General features: G+C 30.6%; 2 long non-coding RNA genes across 2 annotated transcripts; both read left to right on the forward strand.

The window, feature by feature from the left end:
• Positions 1 to 764: 764 nt before the first annotated feature.
• Positions 765 to 18,007, forward strand: LOC136968818 (uncharacterized). The gene is made up of 3 exons (XR_010879704.1): positions 765 to 1,044; positions 16,403 to 16,447; positions 17,932 to 18,007. It is a non-coding gene; the product is annotated as an uncharacterized lncRNA (long non-coding RNA).
• Positions 18,001 to 20,444, forward strand: LOC136968820 (uncharacterized). Its single transcript, XR_010879705.1, has 2 exons — positions 18,001 to 18,138; positions 20,265 to 20,444. It is a non-coding gene; the product is annotated as an uncharacterized lncRNA (long non-coding RNA).
• The last annotated feature ends 5,612 nt before the right edge of the window (positions 20,445 to 26,056 follow it).

Here is a 26,056-nt window from a genome sequence, read left to right on the forward strand (position 1 = left end):
TCTGATAGTATTTAGAGTACCTAGATATCAGAGTAGCGACACACGAGTCATCGCCGCCATGTTCTGTCGAATGTCATCACGTGGTCTATGGGTTTACATTAAGAAATGACGATTTTTTTTAGTTTAATAAAGCATTTTTACGAATAAAATGCTTATATCGTCATTTCTTAATGTAAACCCATAGACCACGCGATGACATTCGACAGAACATGGCGGCGATGACTCGTGTGTGGCTACTCTGATATCTAGGTACTCTAGTATGGATATCAAGCCTTAGTGACCTTAGCACTGCATTAGGAAATAATTTTTGTAATAGATGCTTAGATAATTAGTTTTCAATTATTTTCATGCAAAAAAAAAAAAAAAAAACGCAACTTTATAATTTTCTGAAAGAATAATTTATCACTGCTTTACATTTTTATAACAAGGTACAGTATTGTACCAGCACGAAATATAGATTTTATTTATCGCATTACGGCAGATCCGATGAATAAAGTTAGTTAACGTAGATGAGAGATACGTGACGAATATTCTACAAATCGAACACGAATCCGGATCCCTCGCGAAAACCGAGTGGCAACTCTAAAAGTTATTCCTTTGATGTTGCCACTCGATGAATATTTTTATAACGTTTCTCAGATGGAGTAAATTTCTTTTCTAATTCTTTTGAATTTTTATTTTGATGCGTAAAAAAACAATTAATTTCTAGATAATATATAATATTTAAAAATTAAAAAAGTAATAACGTAATTATTATCCAGAAGGGGGCGTATGTTATATATTGCGCAAAGTTTTCCTTGTGATGATGAAAGGGTTGGTCGCGTGACTGTTTCTTTTTGATAGTTCGTGTTTTGTATAAGTTTTATGGACGGACTTGCTCCGTTTCTCTTCATCTTTATTCGAATCTTACGCCTTTATCAGTGACAAAATCGAGTCTAGAAAGTAAACAGCTGATTGGTAACCGTTACGAACTTCAAACGAGAGTGATTTTTGTGAAGGTTGTCCTTTGCTTTCACTTTTATTTTGTGTTATTTGGAGTAAAAGGTAATTTAGAAATCAATTTTTTGTTTACAGAATATTTCCTATTGTACTTTACATAATTAACATACATGTCATTAATTTATTCATTTAATAACGATCTGAATATACATAAACATGTGTTTAAGCTGTTATGCACATTTACATAATAATTCTATGTTTTTGTATACATTCTCTATGCACGAGATGAACGAGATCCAATTATAGTACGAGTCTGCTTCAATTAGATCTTTTCGACGAAGAAACTAAGCAGGAATCGTGTGCTCCGCAGCTCATTATCCCGGGGCCCCCACCGATAGGGGACCATAAATCTTATATAAGGAAGTGTTTCCCCAAAAAATTCTCCTGAAGAAAATGTCTGAAGTTGATACTGCACGTCAGGGACCCCCTAATTCAAATTTGCCCTGACCCTGTGAAGCTATAATGCGCTGCCAATGTTTCTAGCCAGGAACGTGTTGAAATATGGATTTTTTTTACGATGATAAACAGTACAATTGTGCCGGTGATTATGAAAGTGGCTGAAGTCATTTTTCATTTGGAGATGTATGTGTATGTATGTATGTATGTAAATTGTAAAATTCTATTCATAGTTTATGAAATCAATGTTTTCCCATTTTTGACTTGGATCACTTTCATAATTGCACCACAATGTATTTTCCCATTAGGTGAGAATCACTTATTTTGTTGTAATGTAGTAATGTATGATGTAGTTTTACACATTCTTATATATTTAATTCTGTAGCAAGGTGTATAAATTTTGCTTAGTTAGAGAACAAAATTAGAAAAATCATATTTTAATGTGTTTTTGATAAGAAGAAAATAATTTATGCTTTAAAACTGGTATGCGAGAAACTCTAATATCTCAAACTTAATGTAAATGCAAAGTAGTTACTAACTGGTTGTTTCTTTATATTGTTAGCTATTTTATTGAAGGAAACTTTGCTATTGTTCTTTCAAGGTTTTTTAAAAGTAATTGTATTCGTTGAATTAATAAAAGGAAGTATTGAGAGTAAGAGAAAAGAAGTTGGTATTTGACGTGAAGTAGCATTAATTGCATTGGATTCTTTCATATTTTTGATATGTCATGCTATTATACACTAAATTTGAACTTTTGATTGATTCTTTTGTCAAATGGTAACACATACAGGATTTTAATTAATTAATTTAGTTAATTTAATTTTAATTTAGAAGCAATAAAATATTGAATGAATGACAAAATTGAATGATGAAAAAAGTGTTGTCAAAAAGTAGACTGAGGACTTTGTTACATTAATTATTATCAATTTAAAATGTCACTAAGGATTGTAAAAGTAACTTGATTGTAATATGACATGGTTGTTTACTTTAGAGTAGTAGCAATAAAATAAATTACTGCTTTTATTTTGTACGCATAACAATAATTAAGGATATATAATGTAGGAAATTACTAAAATTATAATCTTTTTGAGGATAATTTCATTGATACTTAACCTTCTTATGAAATAAATTTGATATAATGATTATTTCAGTAACAATGTTAAGTTAGGGGTTAAATATCTACACTTATTTATTTAAACAATATATAAAGGAACTGTACATATCATAACCTTCCTGTTTTAATTGATTCTAAAAGATGATCAACAACAATATATCAATTTTCAATTTGTCAAGTTGCAAATGTCAACTGAACGGCAAACATTTTAACATTTGCTGCACTCTAATACTTTTGGATTTTACATAAATTATTTTGTCATTATCTGGCAACATTATTCATTCCATTATCTATTTGTAATTTTAAAAAAGCTTTAAGGCATTTTAAACCAAAGAAGACCTTTTAACAAGATTGAAAACATTTGTTTAATAAAAGTGTTTGTGCTAGATTGAAGGTATACTTACCAGACATTAATAAAGTACTCTCAAATTACTGTTAAATGTGAACTTTATTATATCTAAATTCTATTGAACTGAATAAGCTGGTGATTATGAATGATAAGGAATTAATCTACTTCATGCTGTTATAATTCTCAACCATGCTTTTTTTTCTTCTTGATTTTTGACATCCTAATTTATTGCTTATTATTATTATTCCTTATTTGCTTTTAAGATGTATCAAAATTATATTAGCTTTCTTCTGTTCTTATTAAGTATTTTATGAATTCATTCATTATAATATAAAGTTTTAAACTATATTTTCATTTAAAGAAGTAATCTTCTGAGAAATCTAATATATATTCTCAAGAAGCTTCTTTATTGCTTCTCGCCTTGTTAATTAACTGATATCTTAGGGCTATTTTATTTTGTGGATTATAGTTTCTTTGGAATATTTAAATATGTTTAGTGAAGATTTTGATTCATTTTTGTAAAGAAAATTGACTTTTCTGTAATAGTTTTATTTTCAATAAATATAGAAAATAATAAAAGTTAACTCACGCCAAAGTTGCATATATTTCTGATAATTAGCACTGAGTTCAGCGTTAACGTAGATTCTTCTTTTTATTGCAAGCACTTTCGACGAAAAATTACGATCGTCGTCTTCAGGCGAATGTGGAAAGAACAAATTTGAAAGAGGCACGTGCCGAACGTTCCAAACCGAATAACGGAAGATTTTCGTTGGCGAATTTTTAAAAAATATAATGTATTCTTTTAGCGTTCGGTAACTTCGCCGGTTCGAAGGAGATTTTAGAACGGCACGAATTGACGGTGCATGCGCTGAAAAGCACACACGCTACGTGTGCGCTTGTCGGCGTGTTTGAGTGTTTATGCGCTTGTAAAGAGTGACCCAAATTTCGGGCAAGTCCAGGGTGGGGACGTTGCATGCCTCTGCTGTTATTGTGAGGATCGCTTCCCAGATGAATATTATTTTTCTATTGTTGGAGCTTTTTAGGAGCGCTGTTTCTGACCAAAGCGGAGTGTAACCTTGTTGTAGAACTTTTCTGGTCAGCTCTGTTGTTTGATGAATTATATAGGGGCAACACAAGAATGATCGCCTGCCGTATCGCGGAACACCAGGATGATATAAATAAAGGAAGGCAAACAACAGAGCTGACCAGAAAAGTTCTACAACAAGGTTACACTCCGCTTTGGTCAGAAACAGCGCTCCTAAAAAGCTCCAACAATAGAAAAATAATATTCATCTGGGAAGCGATCCTCACAATAACAGCAGAGGCATGCAACGTCCCCACCCTGGACTTGCCCGAAATTTGGGTCACTCTTTACAAGCGCATAAACACTCAAACACGCCGACAAGCGCACACGTAGCGTGTGTGCTTTTCAGCGCATGCACCGTCAATTCGTGCCGTTCTAAAATCTCCTTCGAACCGGCGAAGTTACCGAACGCTAAAAGAATACATTATATTTTTTAAAAATTCGCCAACGAAAATCTTCCGTTATTCGGTTTGGAACGTTCGGCACGTGCCTCTTTCAAATTTGTTCTTTCCACATTCGCCTGAAGACGACGATCGTAATTTTTCGTCGAAAGTGCTTGCAATAAAAAGAAGAATCTACGTTAACGCTGAACTCAGTGCTAATTATCAGAAATATATTTCAATAAATAATTAAGCCAATGACATTTTTCCACATGTGAAACTCTATGAAGCATAGTTTGCTTTATTACACTATAATATATATTAATTCTATACAACTTCACAGAAGTCAAACTATTAATTACTTTCAAAGATATTTTCAGTTTAACTATCTTATATAATGGATGAATTACCAATTTCCATACATGTTATCCTCCAAGAGTTGAGGGTTTTGTCAGATTAAAAATTCATTACAAATTGACAGCCTTAAAATAAAAAATATTATCTTAAAACTATTCTGTTTTATTATATTGCCAATAAAACTGACTCTTTATTAAGAGTTTTGGTAAGAAAGACTACTATATTTCTATTTCTTAGAGAGAACATAATTAAAGATGAACATGGATTTTAGACTCGCCTCACATCACAGAAATTCATTAAAATTTGATGCGATTCTGTGATTGCATAAGTAATCCTTAATATAACAATTTTTAAACTGATTTTATGCAGATAATAGGAATTTTCAAAATATTTAACATAATAAAGAAATAAATTCTATATATATTGTTCAGTTAGGTTTTTAATGAAAATAACGTGCAGTATGATACAGTAAAAAAAAAAATGCACATCTGAAGGAATATCACTTGCTATGATCTTTTGATATTTAGTAATTTATTTTATAACTTTTCCCTTAATGCTGTTTGAAAATAGTGTATTATTTAGTTTGTTTATTGATATTTGATGAGTTTTGAGTAATCACTGATGGTTGCTATAAACTTTAATGGGACATTAAAGCCAAATGATTGCTGGATTATATTTGGCTTATGACTGCTACAATTAGCAAGAGATGGCACCTAACATTTACCTCTAGTGCCAAATCACTTAGCAATTTAATTATTAATAGCAGTAGTAATATAGCCCTATATAATGTGGTTATTGTTTGGCTATAATATATAACTGTTAGGTTTTAGATGTTAATATTTCTAAGGGGCATTATTTTAAAATCATAAGATAGTTCACCCTGTTCTAATTTTTTTTTTGTAATCGTATCACGTAATATAACAATTACATCTAACATTACATTACAAAGTCCATAAAACAGAGGTTTAATTACATAGTTCATGTCTTTACTGATATTTTTGAACAACTGTAAAAAGTTTAGGGAGGTCAAACAAATGTTTTTCACATATATAATTTGACTTTTATATTAAAAGATTTTTTATTGGACTACTGTATATGAATACTTTTGAATAATGGTAAAAATAATAGAAATTCTCAATTTCATTCAGAACATAGTTTTATGAAAATTAACTTCAAATAACAAATGAACAGCCAGATTTATTTATTGGGCTGGTTGTATTTACAGAAAATTAAGCTTTTACTCAAGTGAAATTACTAAGTACTAGTGTTCTCGAGCACCTTTAGGTTATAAATTATTCTAAAAATTTTAATTTTTGAAACGATTTATTCCTCGCATGAGTCTTGTCTTTTGAGATTCGGGCTATTGTGTTTTAAAGGTATATTCCAGTAAAACAATTTTGTTATTTACACTGTCTTATTCAAATCTATAACAACTTCTATCTGTAAAATTTGAATATTAATTTAAGTTATTATTGTTAGATAAAATGTTTTGAATTAGAACAAATTGAAACCTAAATATTTGCTAATATATATGCAAATTAACATGTCTAAATGTTAATGTACAGCACTGTTGATTACCATAAATTTGAAATATTAAAAAAGTGACATCTAAGTGTATTAAAATAATTTAAAATATCATTTCGATTTAAACTTTAAATGTCTCGGAATTTAATGAAAGTTGCTGTTAAAAAAATATTAAAAGAAATGGAGTAGCTGTCAAATAACTAATTAGAAACAAATTAATGTCAACTTAAATATTTTTAATTAAATTCTTTATCAGAAATAGTTATTAAGTTGTATCAAATCAATAATAATAATAATAATTCATTGAAGTAACTTGCTGTCAGATGAAATTTAAGCATGGTTCTATGTTTAAAACTTGTCTTGCGGTTTTCATTTTCTTTCATTTTCCTTTTTTTTTTATAATGCTTTTCTGAAAGATTAACTTAAAGCTATCTACATAAATACAAAGAGGAGAATGTTTAAAAATATTGAATTAATAACAAAAATAGTTAAATTTTTTTGTAAATATATCTTGTAAGATAATATGTAATCTTCATAAGATAAACTAGAGCAAGATAAACTGTTATGTAAGTGTATTAGGTAATTATTCTCAACTAACATTTGGTTTCTTTTTACTAGCATTGTTTTGATACATCTATTACTAGCTAAAATAATTAGCCATGCATTATTTGTAATTTAGCATGTAGTGAGTACATTTGAAAAATTTTTGCTTTTTTGCAATTAATTTTGTAATTAAAGGGAGGAATATTTGTGTAATAATAAATGGTGAAGAAATTAAACTGTATTAAACATTTTTACTTAAATATAAAACTTCATAATCCTGTTGAGTGTGAAGATTCTATTACAAGTGGAAGAATGTCATGGGCACATGTAAAATGCTGATCATTAACTTTACAAATAAAAACAGATTTTAATTAGGAATTGTATTGCATCTTCTGTTTCTACAATACTTATGAATTAGTGGTCATAAGGTGAGAATTTTATTAACGTTTAAAAGATTTTTTTTTATCCATTTAACTCTGCTTTCTCAAGATTGAATTTCTAGTGAGCCACTACTGTATCTATTCAGCATTTTCTCTTGAACTTAACCTAAAATGGATCATAATTTTAAAAAGTTTTTAATTTCATTTACCGATCTTCATATGGTGATTGTTTTGGAATTATTTTTTTGAAGCATCATGCTCTAAAATTACGTCTGTTATAATTACATAAGGACTGAAAGCCAAATGCTATGATACGTAGATATATTTGAATCAGTAGACCAGAAACAAACCAAAAAAATAACGACAATACGAAAATTGAAATCCATTAGACCATTATCTGGTGTACTGGATTTGAATTTCAAATCATAGTTATAATTATTTATATAATTAATTTTGAAGTAATTATTTGATGCCGAAATCAACCTGCCTGCAACAATGACTTTTATTTAATCAAATTTGATGAGAAGTTTTATAATATTGATTCATCATTGCTCTGACAATGATTACTTCAGACTTCTGCAATAATTGAATTTAAGTAAATAAAAAAACTTTTATATATTAATTTCAATGTTTGTTTTTCAAATATAATAACTGAGAGAATATTTTAATTTTTTTTTTTTTTTGTAAAAATTAAATTTAAAAAAAACTAAAATGTACAGTACATTTCGTACAAGTTATCGCCTTTAAATGCAGTCAAAAATTTTAAAGTTATAAAAATGGACTCGTTGATTTTAAATCAAATTAAGATCACAGTTTTTATAATTCATATTCTATATTATGAGAATCGACGATATCAGAATAATGTAATTGAATATACTTTTTTTTTTTTTTTTTTAGAATTTAAAATTCGTCTTATCCTTTCATTAATATTTTATTCTTGCGTAAAGATTATTTTTAACACGCAGGCAGGAATCAATTGGTATTAATTTATCAATGCAGTTGCATAAATATTTTATGATTTACAAAAATAACTTACTTTATGTTTCATATTAAACTTCAGTGTTTTTTGTCTGGAATTTTGAAAAGAATATTTTTATTTATATTGTTTTTTGAGTTGAAACCATCTATAAAATATATACATAGAAAAATTTTTACCAAAATAAAGGCTATTAATAAATAAATAATTTATTTAAGAAAGAATTAAGTATACATATATCAGAATTAATGATTTAAAGAAGAAAAATTGCTTTATTATAAAATTTATAACTTTAAATTTTTCATTGATATGTTTTGATTCTTTTTAATAATTTTAAATTTGAATCAATCTTTTAAAATGTTAGATAAAGTGTCTGAATCACTAATCTTTAACTGGATAAATATAAGTTAAATAAGACAAATCTTACAATCTGGCAACAACTTTTCTCCAAATACTTAACGTTAGTGGCTGCCGAGTTGTAATTGTATGTTGTGAATAACTATTTAGTGTCGTGTGATTCAGATAGTTTTTGTAGAGCTATGAGAATACATAGAATAGAAACATTGAATAGAGTCAAATTCTTGTTTTTCCTTGTTTTTTTCCCAACAACAAATGTTTGCTCTCCAAATTTTCCTTTTATGAAGTTACTAACAGAACTGCTCAGCGTGCCTAGGTGAAAAATAAGGACAAACATTAAAATTTAAAATTGTATTAAACTTTTGATTATTTATCCCGGATAGTGCTGGGTATATTTGAAGCGTGCAGTGCCATAAGGTTGTAAATGCCAAAAAACAAATTTTTCAGGAGAGAGAAAAAACACTTTTTCTAATGAACAAACTTTAATCAAATGCTAGAAAAATTATTTTAACAATTTATAGTTTGGAATAAAACATTGGGTTTAATTTCAAACACCTACGAATAATAGTAAGGAAACAAAAAAAGTTTAAAAACAGGGTTAGAGCCATAACGTTGTAAATGCCGAAATTGTGCAAGTGCATAAAGTTGTAAATGCCAAAAACGATTGCAGTCATAAAATTAATGTTTCTACAGCTGAAAAACAGTTTTGAATACCAAAAACTTACATTTAAATTATTAAACACAATTTACAAATTCAATATCAATTTTAACATTAAAAACTGACAATAATCTATTAATGACTTGAACTGGGCTGTAATCTTTATCAATAAGGTATTAATTTAGTGTAATAAAAGTTAAAACGTATTTAAAAACTTCAAATTTGAAAGATTAATGGAAGTCCAAATATCATTTTGAAATATCAAATAATAAAGTGACAGGTTAACTATTAATAAACTGGCATTTAGTTATCCAGTTCTGCTAGCATCTCCTTGAAATAGGTTTGTGCTATTGGATTTAAAAATGGTATCATTTTACCAATGTCAGGTTTCTTCTTTTGAGGAATCCCAAAATGGGAGCGAGCAAGAGGAAGTGGAAGATTTTTGAAATCATCAATGCTAACTCCATCTTTCATGAAATTTCTCAAATACGATGCAGGTAAAAGGGTTTTTGGTCCCTGCACTTTTAATGATGTCCACAAGATCCTTTAGTGTGTAGGCTTTGCATTTTTTCCTCCGTTTTTCAATTAGAGCAAAGTCTCGATCACAGCTGAGAAATGTGTGACCCTTTACAGGGTATTTATGTGTTATTTCTGAAAATACATTATTGGCCAATAACACCAGATACATGGCTATCACGTATTGATTTTTGTTTTGACCAACACAATTGTCTGTCCACAAAGTCAGCTTCTTTCGGTCACCAATAGCAGCCTCAGTAGTAATATAATGGTATATACAGGATGATATTTCCAAAGATCCTCTTCCTCCAAAATTCTCACTCCACAAACACATGCATCCTTTCTCTTTAATTGAATCGTGAATTCCAAGTTGTAGCATGCCAATTGTTGAGCATAATACATTTTAGTGTGTGTTAATTGTGGTATATACATTTGCTGCTGCAAGTCAAAAGATATAACATACGAATCTGAGGTTTTAGCATTTTTTGTGTCATCAGACATGTCTTTTGTGGTTACTTCAGCTCTGTAATGATGTAATTCCAGTTCTGTTTTTGCTGATGCATCACCAGCTTTTATTCGTACATCAAGGCGGTCACAAGTTGAGCAAGTGTCCATGCGAGGTCTTTGAAAAGACAGATTGAATTTGGTCAGGAAAATTTCATTGTACCATTGTCGAGTAACTGGGGCTTTGCTCCCAGCATACTGTTGACAATATTTCTCAAGGAAGGCTCTATACATTCTGCTAACATTGAGATCAGGTGATAAGTACATTTTATCTGTACTTTTGGCTCGAGCATAATGACTTTCTTCACTTGGAAAACTCTTAATGTGCTCAATTATTTTTTCCGTCTACAACTGCTTTTCAGTACATTTTCGCTGGCCTCCTCTTTGATCAGTAGCATCCATTTTTCCTTCCAAAATCTTTTCTCTAATCAACTGAATTCTTCTTGCAGTAACCCCGAATGTATTACACAAAGTCTTAAGACAAACTCTTATTTCACTTCCACCGGGAAGAAGCAAATGATAACTGAAAGAGTGTTGCCTTCTACTTCCAGAAGGATGGTGGTACTTCCCATATCGTCTCCTTTTTATCATCTGGGGATGAACAAGTCTTTGAAGATAACTCTGTTGCTTATTGTAGTCAGCCAGTTCATAAAATTGTTGGAAGAGTTCCTGACGGTAAGCCAACATTACGTTTTTGCAAGCGAAGGAACACTTGCATGTCACCTGTAACGTAAACAAAAAGTTTGACAAACTTGTTGGAAACAGTCATATACAAGTTGTTCACCCATGCATTGACACAATAACTATCCATATCTTGCAAATCTCAAATCTACGTCTATATTTTTGAAGTATTAAGTCTTTTACTTACCCCTGTTGGTGGATCCTTTCTCGGATTAACTTTCTGTGATATGGGAGAAATGTACTCTAAGCCACTATTTTTTTGTTTCTTTCGAATGTTCTTCTTCCATTTTTCTGCACATTTCTTTCTTCTTTTAGGTATTTCATACTTTAAGGAATTCATTTCACTCGTAAAAAACTCACTGCGTTACAAATTGGAATAACAAAATGATGTAAAAGTAAACCGTAACATTTTACGCGCCAAAAGTCACGTGGCTTGCGCTTTGGCGCTTAAAACGTTATGGCTTGCACATAACGTCATCTTCAAAATATAGCCACTTAGAGCGCCACAATTGCCACAATATTTTTTTGTAGGAAAAAACATTGCATTTAAAATTCATTTCTTCAATAAAACGAATTTTGAGAAAAATGGCATTTACAACCTTATGGCATTGCACGCTTCATTTGCTAGTGTATATGTATTATATTAATGTTTTGTCTTCTGAGTGCAATAAGAGTAAACAATTAGTTTTGAATAATTTTATATAGAAAATTTATTAGCGTGTCTATATAATTCAATATAATCAATACTTTACATGTACAACTACATGAATATTAACATATTCAGGTGGTTACACATATGCAACTCTCAAACAGCTGTGTGACGTACTACTGCTACCAGTCTGAAAAATGTTTATCATCTATTAATTGCTTTAATTAAGTATAATAATAATCCTAAAAATTTAATTCTAACTTTTTTTGTATGTGAAACTTTACAGAAAAGTTATTAAAACAAATTTTTATGCAAGTCAATTATTAAATGAGAAAGTTTTGTGATACAAAAAATTTGATAAAACAGCAAGTTTTTTTAAAACTTTCTTCCCTACATTCACTAAATCTATTTTTTCATGTGCACGGAACCCAACGTACCTTGTCAACCTGATGTACACATGTATTCTTGTAGTACTGTGTTGCACTTCCCAAAAATTACGAAAACATACAAAAATTATGGAGATTAAAAATAAATTGCTTGCATATTTACAGTTTATAAAGATTAAGGTTTTAGTATGCCTAAAAAATATTTGAGTTAACTGTGAAAGCCATCCAGCCACTTTTCTGAATTTTCAACAAGTAAAATTTAAATCCATTATTGTGAAAAATATTTATATGACGTTGCCGAACCATGCGGATCGACAGGATGTCCGAGTAGTGTCGAGACATAAGTGGGAGTGTAAGACATAGAGACAACTCTCTCCAGTTACAAAAAAATAATTGACCCAATTTATAGTACGCTTATGCTTACAAAGGTATTATCTTTTGTTGGAGAACGAGTCGATGTGAAAGTCCGATTGATGTTGGGGAGTCTAGATGATTGGTCAGTTGGACAACTGGACAACTGGACAGCTGGTTGGAGGAATGGCTGGATGACCATGGGGTGTTAACGTATGACAGTCCGTGATGAGAGAGAGAGATGCTTTTGTTCCGGAGCAGGAGAAACTGTAGATAGATTTCCTATGGAGATTGGAACAGAATGCTAATCCAGTGGAGAAACTCCCCTTCCCCTGAATTTGGATTTTTATAAGCTTTCTCCTGGTCCCAGATCGGACATTCCGATAGGTTGATTCTGACTCGCCTGCACCTTCCAATTGGTCCCCACTTGTTATGAAATGTAACGAGATCAGAACCCAGATCGCGGGATGAAGTTAACACAGACCGACAATTCATCGAAGACGTTCGATCTTAGGACTTACATTACTCTTTTGTCTTAATTTGAGAAGTACGTTTTTAAAAGAATTTTCTTCAAACATGTCCTTATATGGGTATGAAGTTTATACCTTTAGCTAGAATCGTTTTATAAATTTTCTTGTACAAAAAAATTTTTTCCTTTGTTTTCTTATTTTTAGTGTGGTTTCAGCCCACTTCCGGAGCGTCACATTTAAATAATTTGGCAGAATTTGAAATTTAAAAGTGATCATTAAGATATACTAAGTGACTAACCTGTTGAATTATTGCTAATCATAGTCAGTCATAAAAATTTAAAAATGTTGACTAAAACATTATGAATAATCATGTTAACAATGTTTTCTGGTAGCTAAATCTATGATAAATCTGAAAAATAAAATGTTAATTTAAATTAATAAATTTAAGTAACTCGTTGGTCAAATAGATGCCAAGTTTACATTTGATTGCTTATTCCATTTTATAAAAATAATAGCAAAATTGCCAGTTACAATTAGTAAGTTAAATTTTGTACAGTGTTTGTTTAATATAAAGAATAATTTTTGGCTATTTAAACAATTAATTTAATAGAACTTGTGGTCAAAATGTGGACATTTTGAAACAGTAGATTTAAAATATTAGAAAAAAAAATCTAATATAATATTGCCATTAAAAAATAAAATGCAATTTTACAATTGCTTTCAGTTGATTGTATTTATTTTTGAAAAAGATCAGCATCATTCTACTGGGTTTGAATATTTTACTTTCGTAAACACAATCTATAAAAGATAACTAAGAAGAAAAAGTTTCCATTTGTTCAAAATGTCTGTTCCTAATGCTAGTTTGTCATCAGAAATCAATATATTGAATGAAATTGGTGAACCGATATGCATTAGCAATACGTACATCTTTTCGTTTTGTTTTCAGAATGGCAAATTTCGTTTTTATTGGCATCATTTTTATCTAATAAAATGTTTTATAATACGCAAGATCAATAATATCAAATATAGAAGTTTGTTGCAATTAATCTTCCATTATTAAGCTTGTATAAAAAAAGATATACATAAAAATTATCTCTTATATACTTATCATTTGAATCTAGGAGAAAAAAGCTTAGAAAATTAAACTTAAAGTGTGGTACATTGCATTTTAATGACAAATTTAACGGTGAACGTTGTAGCCATAAAGTGGAAATAATTTATATACTGATTCATGTTGTTTGTGTCATTTAGATGAAATTAGAATGTGATGTTTTAAAACGCCAATCTAGCTTTCTTTAATGAGACTCGTAGACAAATTCAGAGGTCTGTTTACGTAATTTTTTTTCTATTTATTTATTTGTGGCATCAAATTAAATAAAATAGTCAATTGAATTAAATATTAACTTTTAAATTTTGTGTATATAATTAAACAGAATAATTTAAACATCTAATAAAATGATAAAATATTTACTTTAAATTAAATGCAAAGTAATAAGGTGACAAATGGAAAACTACATGTGTTAATAATTATTTAATAAAGCATACAAAAAATTCAAAATCTCCAAATTTTTTAACCAAAAAGTAATAATTTAATGCTGTAGATAAATTTTTAATAAATCATTTGGATATTGAACTGAACAGTGAAGTTGCTATAGTAACGAGGATTTCTATATCAACAAAAAACAAATTTAATGCTGTCGTGTCATAGCTTTAAATACAATACCCTATCTTAATAACTTATTGATTGATTGGGGAAATTCAGTATATATTTTTTTCTTCTTAGCTTAAAATTCTATTTCATAGAAAAAATAGTAGAGTTTATTATAAAATTGTGTTAAATAGAATTACCAATATGAGAGGAAATGGTGAAAAATCATTACATTTGATGGAAAAACTAGAAATTGATAAGTTTGTAAAGTTGTATGACTAATTTATAAGATTATTCCTATATGCATAACAAATATTATATGGAAAAATTGAAGATTTCTTAAGTTTTAAGAGCTTAGTAGACACTAAAAGCTATGATCGAATATACAGTGAACTGCATTAACTATTCTACCAAAACTTTTCTTCTTTAAAATTTTAATTAAAGAAAATAATTAAGGATTTATTAAATTAATTAAAATAATTTGCAAGTTTTGTTAATATTTCTTGTGAATTCTTTTTGTAATTTTTCATTTTAGTGTATTATATTCATTACTATGTGAGACTAGCCAGGGTGTAGGGGGTCCTTAACCCTTGATCGGCCACAAGTTGGTAAAACCCATCTCGGCATCTTGAAATAGTTGGGTCTTAGATTATCGAGTGGGGAGGTCGGTGAATAAGTCGATAAGTGTCCAAGGTTTGATAGAGACAGGTAGCCAGCTTAATGAATAAAATATATAAGTTTAATATGACGTCTAAATTTAAGCATATGCAGAAATATGAAATGTAAATCTACAGAAATACAGAATATACATCTAAGGCAACATGACAAAATATTTATGCACTTTATTTGTGTTCTATCCACTATGCTCTTTCTTCTTTCTTATAAAGTGATTTGTCTTCTATGGGAAAGTCTGCTTGAGGCTGTTCCGGTTATGACTGGACAGAAGTCTTCTTCTTCGTTCGTGATGTCTGTCTTGTGATCGTCGTTCTGGGGGTAGCTGCGGGGAACTGGGTGGCTGTTGTTGGTGTATGCTGTCCAGTCTGGTCCACACCGACTTGAGTTCACGCCTCCCTTTTATCGAAAGGGAAAATTTAGTTTGGGAAAAAGAGTCAGATGATCAACTGTTTGGTGATACATCTGCAGGTGTGCAGTCAGAGGTGAGCTGTTGATGATGTAAAACTGTCATTATATGGAGTTGTCATGACCATATTTGGTTTGAGACTTGTATGCTTCCTTCTATTCCCAAGTTGACAATTGACTTTCTCCTCCTTTAACACTGTGTTGTTTATTGTCTAGTACTTGGATGTTATATTTCTGAGCCAGTTGTTGATAGTACAGGTGATATTCAATCAGTTTCCTGTACGATGTTTTCTTTACAATCAAAATAGAGAAATAGGTGTATGATTTTTCTTAATTTTTCACAAACTTGTGCCTCGATCCTTATAATTATCTAAAAGTTTTTCGGAAGTTGGCAAAATCTACAAATTTATATAATAAATACAACCAATCTGATAGTCATTTCAAATGCCAAATGAAGAGCCAGATTATTTTTTATTGGTCTATAAGGCTAAATAATTAAACAATTTGACAGGAGGTTTTATAGTGTGATAAAGAATCTGGCTTTGTTTGACATTTTGAAACTACAAATTTAATTTTTTATTTTTTGTTCAATTTCTATCTTAGTAATTGAAACAAACTGTTAAATATATATAAATTTTGTAGTGTAAATCAAACATATTGATTAGGGACAGATATTTTATGTACGGATCTTCAAAATAAATTTGATTAGCTATGTCTTATGAGCACCATTTAAAAAAAATTCCCAGTATAGTTTCTCTTTCCATCTGGAGTTCTATAAAAGATTAACATTAATTATAGGCTGCATATCTGTTGATCCACAGTAAATATTCAAATGTTGAGATGTACAGTACATACATAACATGCATTGTTGTATTCTAGTATGAAATTAATAATTGTAAATTGTTTGATAATCATTATGCTTAGTTTATGGCCTGTTGTATCATTAAATGTAAAACAATTTGTTTTTGATTTATACTAAATTATATAATTATTGTTTCAGATTAATCTATGGAAGAAAAACCACCGCCTTATTCTCCGCGAGAAGGTAAGTAAATGTTTCTTTTCTTAAACATAAGGGTGTTTGTTGCTTAAGTATTTTATTAAGTAGCATAAAATTTACATTAGGACAAATGTTTCTAGTTAAATAAGACAAATATAAATTGTACTGGATAGTTAAGATCTTAGTTGCTTAAGTTGTATTCATCCATTTTATTGCTTATGTTAAATTTAAATATAATTACTAATAAATATAACACAAACTGAATATGTCTTGCAAACATTTCTTATGTTGAATATTTTAATTTTTTCCCCTTCCCTGAAAGAAGAAGAAATTTTCTAACAGTTTTTGCAACAGTCCACTTTCTTGGCATACATAAGATTCATAATGTGAAAAAATTAATACAGTAAAATCTTTTGAATCTCAAATTTGACAGAACCAAAAATGATCAGTTTTTATAAAATTAAAAATTAAACAGATTATTAGAAATACTAAGTTGTTTTTATCATAAAAATGCCATTTCATTTAATAAATTTTTTAAATATTAACAAAATTCTGCTTTAAAGTTTCATGTATCTAAATGCCTTTTACTGGTGCGCGTATCATCCACAACAAAGTAATTTACAAACGTTTTCGAACCTAACGGTTCTTCATCAGGTAACAATCCCCTAATGGAATGCACTTTGATTCAAAGTCGTGAAGAAATGCAATCTAGAACGTTGTCCCGACCCAATGACTTCAATACGGACCTGCGTGCTAAGCATGTTGAGTTCTATAACTTATCGTTTTATCTAGTAGGGCCTGCCATGCTGTCGATAGAGCTATTTCGTCCTTTTAAATTCTGCTTTACTGGCATTCACCTTAAATTGAATGACTAGTACTTTTACTTTTGGACAATCAAGCCCATCATTAGGAGAAAAACAAGTGAATCACTAATTTAATTAAACAAACATAGCAATTAGTGCAACAATAAATCTATAAATTTAAATATTAGTTTGTAATAATAAAACCCAAATTCCTTACAAATTATTTTACTATTTTACTAGTAAAAAATTTTATAAATTCTTGATGAAATACAAAATATTTAAGTAAATTATATGAGAGATTTCGAGTGTAAATTTCAAAAATGTTATGCCTATTTGAATGTTTTAGCACAATATTTAATGTTTTGTAAACAAAATTATTCAGTATTAAAACTTCCTGTTTATTGAAAATGACCTTCTTAGTCCTTGCTAATAAATTAAATATTTTATTTTCGTTAAAGAATCTTTTTAATAGCAAATGACATCAATTAAAAATTCCTCGTATAATGTTAATAAATTAAATCATTTATTTAAATTTTAAACTATTCAAGAACTTTATTTTATAAATTGTGTATAAATTGCATTCATTAATCTATAATTAGATAGAGATAACTTTATTTTAGAAAAGTTTTTCCTTTATGATATCTAATATTCGGTTCTTAGTTATAAAAATATGATATATGAAAATTAAATATGTAAATATTGATGGCATAAATTAAATTTTAATAGGTTATCAGACTGGAGCTCTGGGTTTTACTGTCACGTCTTCCGCTCCCCCGCCGCCCCCCCCCCCCCCCCCCCCCCCAGCAACAACCTCCCGGTTATCATACAGTAATTGAATCTGCTTTGCCCAATTATGGCAGCACAGTCTACGTTCATCAGCAAACTATTCCGCCCACGCAAGTCATATTTGTTGGCGGATGTCCCGCTTGCAGAGTAAGAGAATATTTTTAAACTCATAAACTATAACTTTTTGTCAACAGTTAAATGTTAATATAATGTAAAATATATATACAACGAAAGGATAATTTGCATTGCATGCATAAACAATTTATGTAAGTTAAGACAAATTATTTCATAGACATATCTAAATAGTTGGAAAGATGTTTAATAGTTTTAAATGTATATTTTGAAGAGGTAAAATGCATACTACATAATATATCTTAGACCATAATATTGTGAAAAAATTTCTTCAGCCATATTTCTCATCTATACTTTCACTAACATACCTTTTGTAACATATTTAAGGAACACATAATCTATGTAGTCTTGACCCACAAGGATTTTGCACCAGAATCAGTACAGTACAATACTATATACATATGTAAATAGTATCTATATTCTATAAATAATATCTAAAATGCTTACCAATTGCTGATTTGACAAAAAACCACCAAACACTTACTGATTGGTTCTAAGTTTGTGTCTGACCAATGGGCTTGTCATATGGCTTTTCTTTGTTTATAACACCTAAATAAGGATCATTTCTCCATCAGAAGTCATTTTGAAAATTACTTTACCTTGGGAATTTTGGAGATATTTCACTCGTGTCACATTGCTTTATCTCATCATAAAAGATTTAAAATTCTTGCTATTGGCTGAATAAATCCAAAGTAATTTTTATATTATAGTTTCAAAAAAAAAAAAATGGTTTTTGTGTAGTTATCTGATATCACATAAAGATAAAAATCATCTCAATTTTTTTTAAATTTCAGATCAGTTTCCAAAGTGTTTTTCACTGAAAATTCGTATGTAAACTATTAAACGACATTCTTTATATTTTTATCTCATTCAGTTGTTGATATGGGCATTACAAATTTCTAAAATAATTCAATTTAGTGCCAGAAACTTTAACTTAAACAACTGTCTTGGTTTTAAAAATATTTTGAAATGTAAAAATTTTAAAGTACATTTAATTATATTCATGAATGTAATCACTGTTATTTTACTAAAATATCCATAGAATGAATTGTTTATAGTTTTAGTTTGCATTAACATTTATTAATAACTAAATGACCATTGCTCACTGAAAAATGATCAGATTGATAACATCTTTATATAAAATTGATCTGCGCAAAAATTTTATATCAGAAAATGCATCATGGAGGCAGAACAATTGCTTTTAATGCAGTAACATCTTGTTGCATGTACTAGTTTCAGATGACAAGTACTTGTCAACATTAATCTCTATATAATTTTTTTGGATTTAAGAGCTATAAAATTAAATAAATTTCATTCATGTAATAACAATTAAAATAGTTTACACTCATAAAAGTAAGCTTAAGATAATTTGATTAAAAGTTCTCTAATTGTTCAATTTGTTTTTGATGCATTTTCCATACTTTTAACAAAATATTTACAATTAGAAAAATATTGGTATAATTTATTTTGGTTATTTAAATCAGTATGATTATAAATCATTATATTAACAATGTTTTTAGTGGGTTTTTTAACCTTTTCCATGAGGTTATACGCCTTTAGGCATATGTCACGTGACTTGCCACTTAGGCACATAATTTGTGATGCGGCATACACCTTTAGGTATAAATTGTCTACGTTGCATTGCATTGCATTGCATATGTATAACCGCATGGAAAGGGTTAAGTTATTTACACCAGAAATACATCATAATTCTGGTTTATCTGAGGTGGTGTGGCTCTTGTGCACACAATAAGCAATTTTAGTTATCCAAGATGATATGTGGTACAAAGTGATCAACAAAATATGAGAATATTATCATAAAACTTTCATTTTATAATAATAACTGTAATTAAAATTTCTGTAATATTATAAATTCATATTCTAGATTTAAACTTCTGCATTCTGTTTTGAACACTGTGTATTACCATCAAGATTTGTTTCTGTTGACAAAATACTCCATAATTTACCTCAGATAATGCAGAATATTGGTTGAGTTTAACGAGTCTTGGTTAATCAAGACTCCACTCTACCATGAATTCAAAGTTACTGTTTTGAAGTATAATTAATAAATTAGTATAAATAATAAATTCTAATTTTTTAAGATTTTTCATTGATTTTTTTTTTGTTTTTAAATCTTGCAGGTGGGTGTATTAGAAGACGATTTCACTTGTCTTGGAGTTTGTCTTGCAATTATTTTCTTTCCAATCGGAATACTATGCTGTTTGGCACTCAGGCAAAGACGATGCCCAAACTGTGCCGCTATTTTTGGATAAATAGAAATATATATATTTAATTGTAACATAAACAACACAGACCTCCGATCCAAAGTTTTTATTTTATATTGATACGACACACTACTATATACATTATGATTAATGTTTAAAAGGTATTGTATACATACATATATATATATATATATACTGTATATTCTGATCAATCAAGATTTTATTGCAGAAAATATTAAGCAAATTTGAATCTTATTAAGAATGATTGTAACATATTTTGCAAATTTTTTACATTTAAAAAGTCATATATATGTATTTTTTTAATTTTCATATTAGATAAATATAAAATAAGTTATCAAATATGAAAAATTTAGTGAAAATAATATATTTTGATCAGTTAGTTTACCTTTTTTTTTTTTATATTTTGCAAGCTTTAAAACTTGATTATTCAGTTTCTTTTTTGGAATTATTTTTTTTTTTTAAATAGTAAAATATAAATTTACAAGCTTCTAAAGAAATAGATTTCAGAATTTTATAGACAAATTTGTCTATGAAATTCAGAAAAATTCTTTTTCTTATGCAAAATTTGCCCCAAAATCCGAGCCGAATTGCATTACACGCCAAAAGAAAAATCATATTTTTCATCAAATTTAATTCAAATTTATGAAGAATATGATAAAGCAACATGTACAGAACAATTTAAAACTTAAAAAAATCTAAAAATATACATATATTTAATCCTAAAATAATTTAATTCTAAATATTTAAAAACTTAATTCAATTGTTAAAGAATTTTTTATAATTTATGATTTATTTTGAAATTATGAATTAAACTTTTAAAAAGGAATTTTTTTTTTTAATGTTAAATCTATGCGATTAATTATTTTTAAATTCTTACGATTCAAGGAATTAAAATTTTGTTTTAACGTTTAATTATTGAAAATAGAAGTACTTTTTTTGAAAATTGATAATAAAGATATGCTTAAAACTATGAAAACAATTGTAATCTTTAGTTTTCTGCAGTTTGTTTCACATATCTTGGCCTGGCAATGTGCCCAACCAAGTGAAAGTTTACTTACGGGTTGTCCACACAAAATTGCAAATATTTTAACTATTGATTGTAATTACGATTGAACCCCGTTTATACGTTTTACAAGGAAATTAAGTCGTGTACTTTTTTACGATGGACTTGTTAGATATCGTATCACTTGTCTCCAGCCGAAACGCCAATCACGTGAAAGTATGAGGTCATTCTATAGGTTAGCTCACGCTGACAACAATAGCAAAAACGAATGAGAAACCGAAAAGCGAAATTTTTCTGGTGGAGCGATTTGCTAAACTGGAAAATTCATCAGAAATGGCTTTACATATGGGCGTATTCAAAATCTCGGAGCGCTACCAACACCTCTATCTCATGCAACTTCCGGTTGCTGCCGGCAAACAAGATGGCAGCCACCACGAGACTCGCAAGAGATCTATTTTGCGACGGCAATTTTCAATGTTTGCCGATGAATGTACCACGAATAAATTAAATAAGTTCAAAAATAAATTTAAACATAACGTGGAAGTTCGCATCATTCGCCATTTTGTTTTTCTTTCTCTGCATCCAGGCAGTTGGGTCACTTCCAGTGTCACTCCCACTGGATTTTGAATACGCTCTATTCGTTCTGCTTTTACTGGCAATTTGCTCACTGTGGACTAGGTTGCCAGATTCCACGACTGGATTAAAGGAAACTTAAAAATAATGCTTCCACTCTGCATCCATCTTGCACTCTGCAATCCATCATAAATGAAAATTGAACGAATTTTTATTAAATCAGAACGTTGTTTTCCCACGTGATCTAGTGATTTGATATCTGGCTTCACGAGAAGACCTAGGACCGAATCCAAGCAGTCGAAAAATATCGTGAGCCTGACCGAACCCATCCTGAGAAAAGGCTGTGTCCATAGGCAAATGGCCAGTAGTTTCCTATAAAAGTCCTTCCGAGAGGCATTCCCCTCTGTAGATCGCCTACGTGTCGCGTTGTCGCGAACAAACGAAGAAAATTATATAAAACCCGAAACCCTTTTCATATCGGTTCTATAACTATTCAGAACAATTTTAGATGTTTGGAATTTAAAAATCCAGCAACAAATTATGTGACTTTTCTGGCTGTTAAAAATATCACAGCATATTCTGCAAAATTTAATTATAATAAATAAGATTGTGTGTGGCGCCATCTGTGATCAGATCGTTACAAAAATCTTTTTTATATATGTAATTATTATGGCAAAAAGTTTAATTTGAAGGGCAGAGATGAGTTTCAGAAAAGTATGTGCAGATTTTATTCGTTATTAACATCTAAACTTCTACCTCTCGAGATACGACATGACACCTCTCTATCTCTCCACCCTTTGACCTTTTACGACCAAACTTTAATAGCATGAATGCCCTTTATATACAAGCTACCATGCCAAATTTCGTTTCTTAATCTTCACCCATTCCGAGATATGAAATAAAATACACGCCAACACGAAATTTTTTTGACGGGTTCAGGGGGTCTCAAAACGCATAAAACTTGGAAGATCCGCGAATCTAACAATGAGAGTGACCTTGGCTTTCCTTGGGTTTTTGACACGGACAGGTAGAAATCTAGTACTGTACATTAAATAATTATTAAATATTTTAATATTTGTCATCATACAGGTGTTGAAGATGCTGGTTTATTGCCGATGTTACGGAATTAATATATCCCAAAATTGAAATTGTTATTGATATCTCGCGAGTATTCGGCTGAATCTTTCTATATTGCTTTGAATGTTTATACAAGGCACGTTCAATAGAAGATCGAAAAAGTGCCATTAAAAGTCGTGAGGATGAGCAATATCATAGTACACCTGTTTGCAACTCGTAGTCGTCTCCTTACTGTATCTGCACGTCCCAATAGACGTCGATTGGTTTTTGTCAAAAATCGCAACACCATCCTTCTTGCTGTGTGCGCTCCTGAAGAGGCACCGCAGTTTTATTGGTCCTTTGTCTTATGTTCTCGAGCATCAACAGTATTGCCAGTCACAGTTACTGATACCTCTGACTTGGAAGTGTCGTGTGTCAAAATTACTAGGATATTCCTCATCCTCCTGACTTAATGACAATCAAGATACAAAGCACGTTCTATAGAAAACTAATGTTCATCTTTGTACCAGAAATTAGTGTATTATGTTCATTACGTCCAATAATTTACAGTAAATGATAGATCTTTTTAACTGAAATTGATAATAGTTACAATATCATTAAGAGTAACTGAAGAGGGACGAGTAATACGTCCAAAATGAACATTGGAACAAAATAAAATGAGTTTAGGTCAGTTTGTGGTGGTTGACAAGTTTGGAAGAAGGTATTCCAATAACCGGAAGTATATCGAAATTGATTTTATTTGAAGGAACAAATATCATTAATTCTATCTTTTCATATATAAAATTTCACTTCCTTTTTTGATATCTTGAACATGATACCAGGAAGTGAATTACGCGTAATAAACTTAGCTTTTATAATTACGAGTAAAGTTTTAATTAACTCTGACCCCACTCGAGATATGACACATGATCCTATCTCCTCCTCCTTGACCTATAACCTCCAAAATTTAATAGCAGAGGAGTTGTTTCTGATAGGCATTGATGATCAAGTTCAAAATTTTTGCTTCATCCAGCCCTGAGATGTAATGCAAAATTAGTTTCGTCACACAAACACTCGCACAATTTTATAAAAGTTTTTTTTTGTTTTACATTTTTGGACTTCTGGAGTGTCAAAATTTAACTGATTACCATGTACAGTTTGTCATCATTCTTTTTATTTTTAGATGTTATGTAAGGACCCAGACGAGGTCCGAAATCGCAAAAATGCAGAATTTTATTGTGAAAAAAATAACGATAAATTATATATAAGAGAGAGAGAGAGAGAGAGAGAAAAAACTTTTAATCAAAACAACGTAACGAAAAATGTAAACAACGAGTCTCGGGATGACGTCAACGCGTGTTAAACGACCTGTTAATGTTTAATCCAAAGGTAGAACTCTGACACACGCACTCATAAAGAGGTATAAGGTTGACACAAGTATTCAAAGAAAAAAAATTGAACTTAGGAAAACAATTTCAGAAAAAGGGAAAAATTAGAGAGATAGAAAAATATCGCGTGATCGTTAGAATTCCAAAATGACATAAATTGCAAACAACGGATTAAATTATGAGTGCAGGTGTTGTGGTTCTATCAACAATCTTGGAGCATAGTCGACAAAGGGTGTCAAATAGACACCTCGAATCGGACCTTTCCCGCGACCCGACATGGGCTCATTTTGCGCTTGAAAACAAAGGGGAGACCAATCGGGAAGCGAGGAGGGGGACGAGGGACCAATCCGCGAGGTGGATAGTACACGAGAAAAACGTATAAAAACTGGGACTTCAAGGTCAAAGGAGAGTTTTTCGGAATGACTGACATGCCTCTTGAGGATTAAGACAGTGTGTGTAGTGTCGTCACTCGGAACTTTAAGTGTGTCACCGCCCGTCACCATCGTCCAACAGCCCTTCTCGTCCGCCCGGGACTGGATAGATCTACTTGCCGAACTCTCACGTTCTGAAGATCGCCAAGATTTGGAACAACCTAACCGATGTAAGCATGTATTCGTCCAAATAAACGGTTTTCCGCATGTAAACACTTGTCATCATTTGCCTCCTTCGCAACCGCCCACATACACAACCCGTGTATGTGGGCGGTTGCGAAGTATTTGGTTGCGAACCCTTAAGCTCATCCTGACGCGGGATTAATTGTATCCCCCCTCAAAGTCGGCGAATCTTAGTTATAGAATATAACTACTCTATGTTTGATTGTCTAGTGAATCTTGTTTCATTTATATATGTGATATGATAACATAAATAAATCAACATTGTAAGAAGGATTCAAAAATTATTTGTTGGATGTTGTCTTGGATTATACGGCGGATGAATCATGGATCATTTGCATAAAATGATAAAGACCAAAATGTAAATTTTTCTAGCAGTTAGTAAAAGTTCACTAAAAAATTGATTGGGTGTGCTATAGATTACCACCTATGGAATTTCAGGACTTTGATTATATATTTGAACTCGGGACCGAGACGAGTTCAACGGTACCCTATTTTTGGACCGGAGACGAAAAATAAAAAAGTTATCATACTTTTTAAGTTACCATACTTTTAATGATTAATTATTTGAAAACAAAGTCCTTCCCAAAATAAGGAACCACCATTTATTGTGTTCTGGACATTACATACTTTTTTAATGCTCTCAAGAAGACGGCACCAGAGTTGCTAGTACTGCCATCTTGCGGTAAAGTCTGCAAACCATGACGTCGGACTACGGTCATCTCCAGTCGAGATCCTAGAATATATTCTAGGACCTTGATCTCCAGTAGGGTTAAACACGCGATACGAGAGCGGAGAGAACGACGCAACTTCCGATCATCGCGCGATCGCCATTTCGGTTAATGTTACTTATGGCAGCGAACATGGCGGCCGTTCCCACTGTTCGTGCTCCCGACTGACCTCCCGGAGGGGAGCCGCCGGCAGGCCGCCATGTGCTAAACGTCACTAGTTATTGATTCACGGTAGTTCTGGGGATACTATAGATTACTATCTATGGAATTTCGGGACTTTGAGTATATATCTGAACTGAGGGGACCGAGACGAGTTCAACGATAC

Source organism: Centruroides vittatus, unplaced genomic scaffold, assembly GCF_030686945.1.
Source record: "Centruroides vittatus isolate TY-2023 unplaced genomic scaffold, ASM3068694v2 contig_1620, whole genome shotgun sequence".
Classification (NCBI taxonomy): domain Eukaryota; kingdom Metazoa; phylum Arthropoda; class Arachnida; order Scorpiones; family Buthidae; genus Centruroides; species Centruroides vittatus.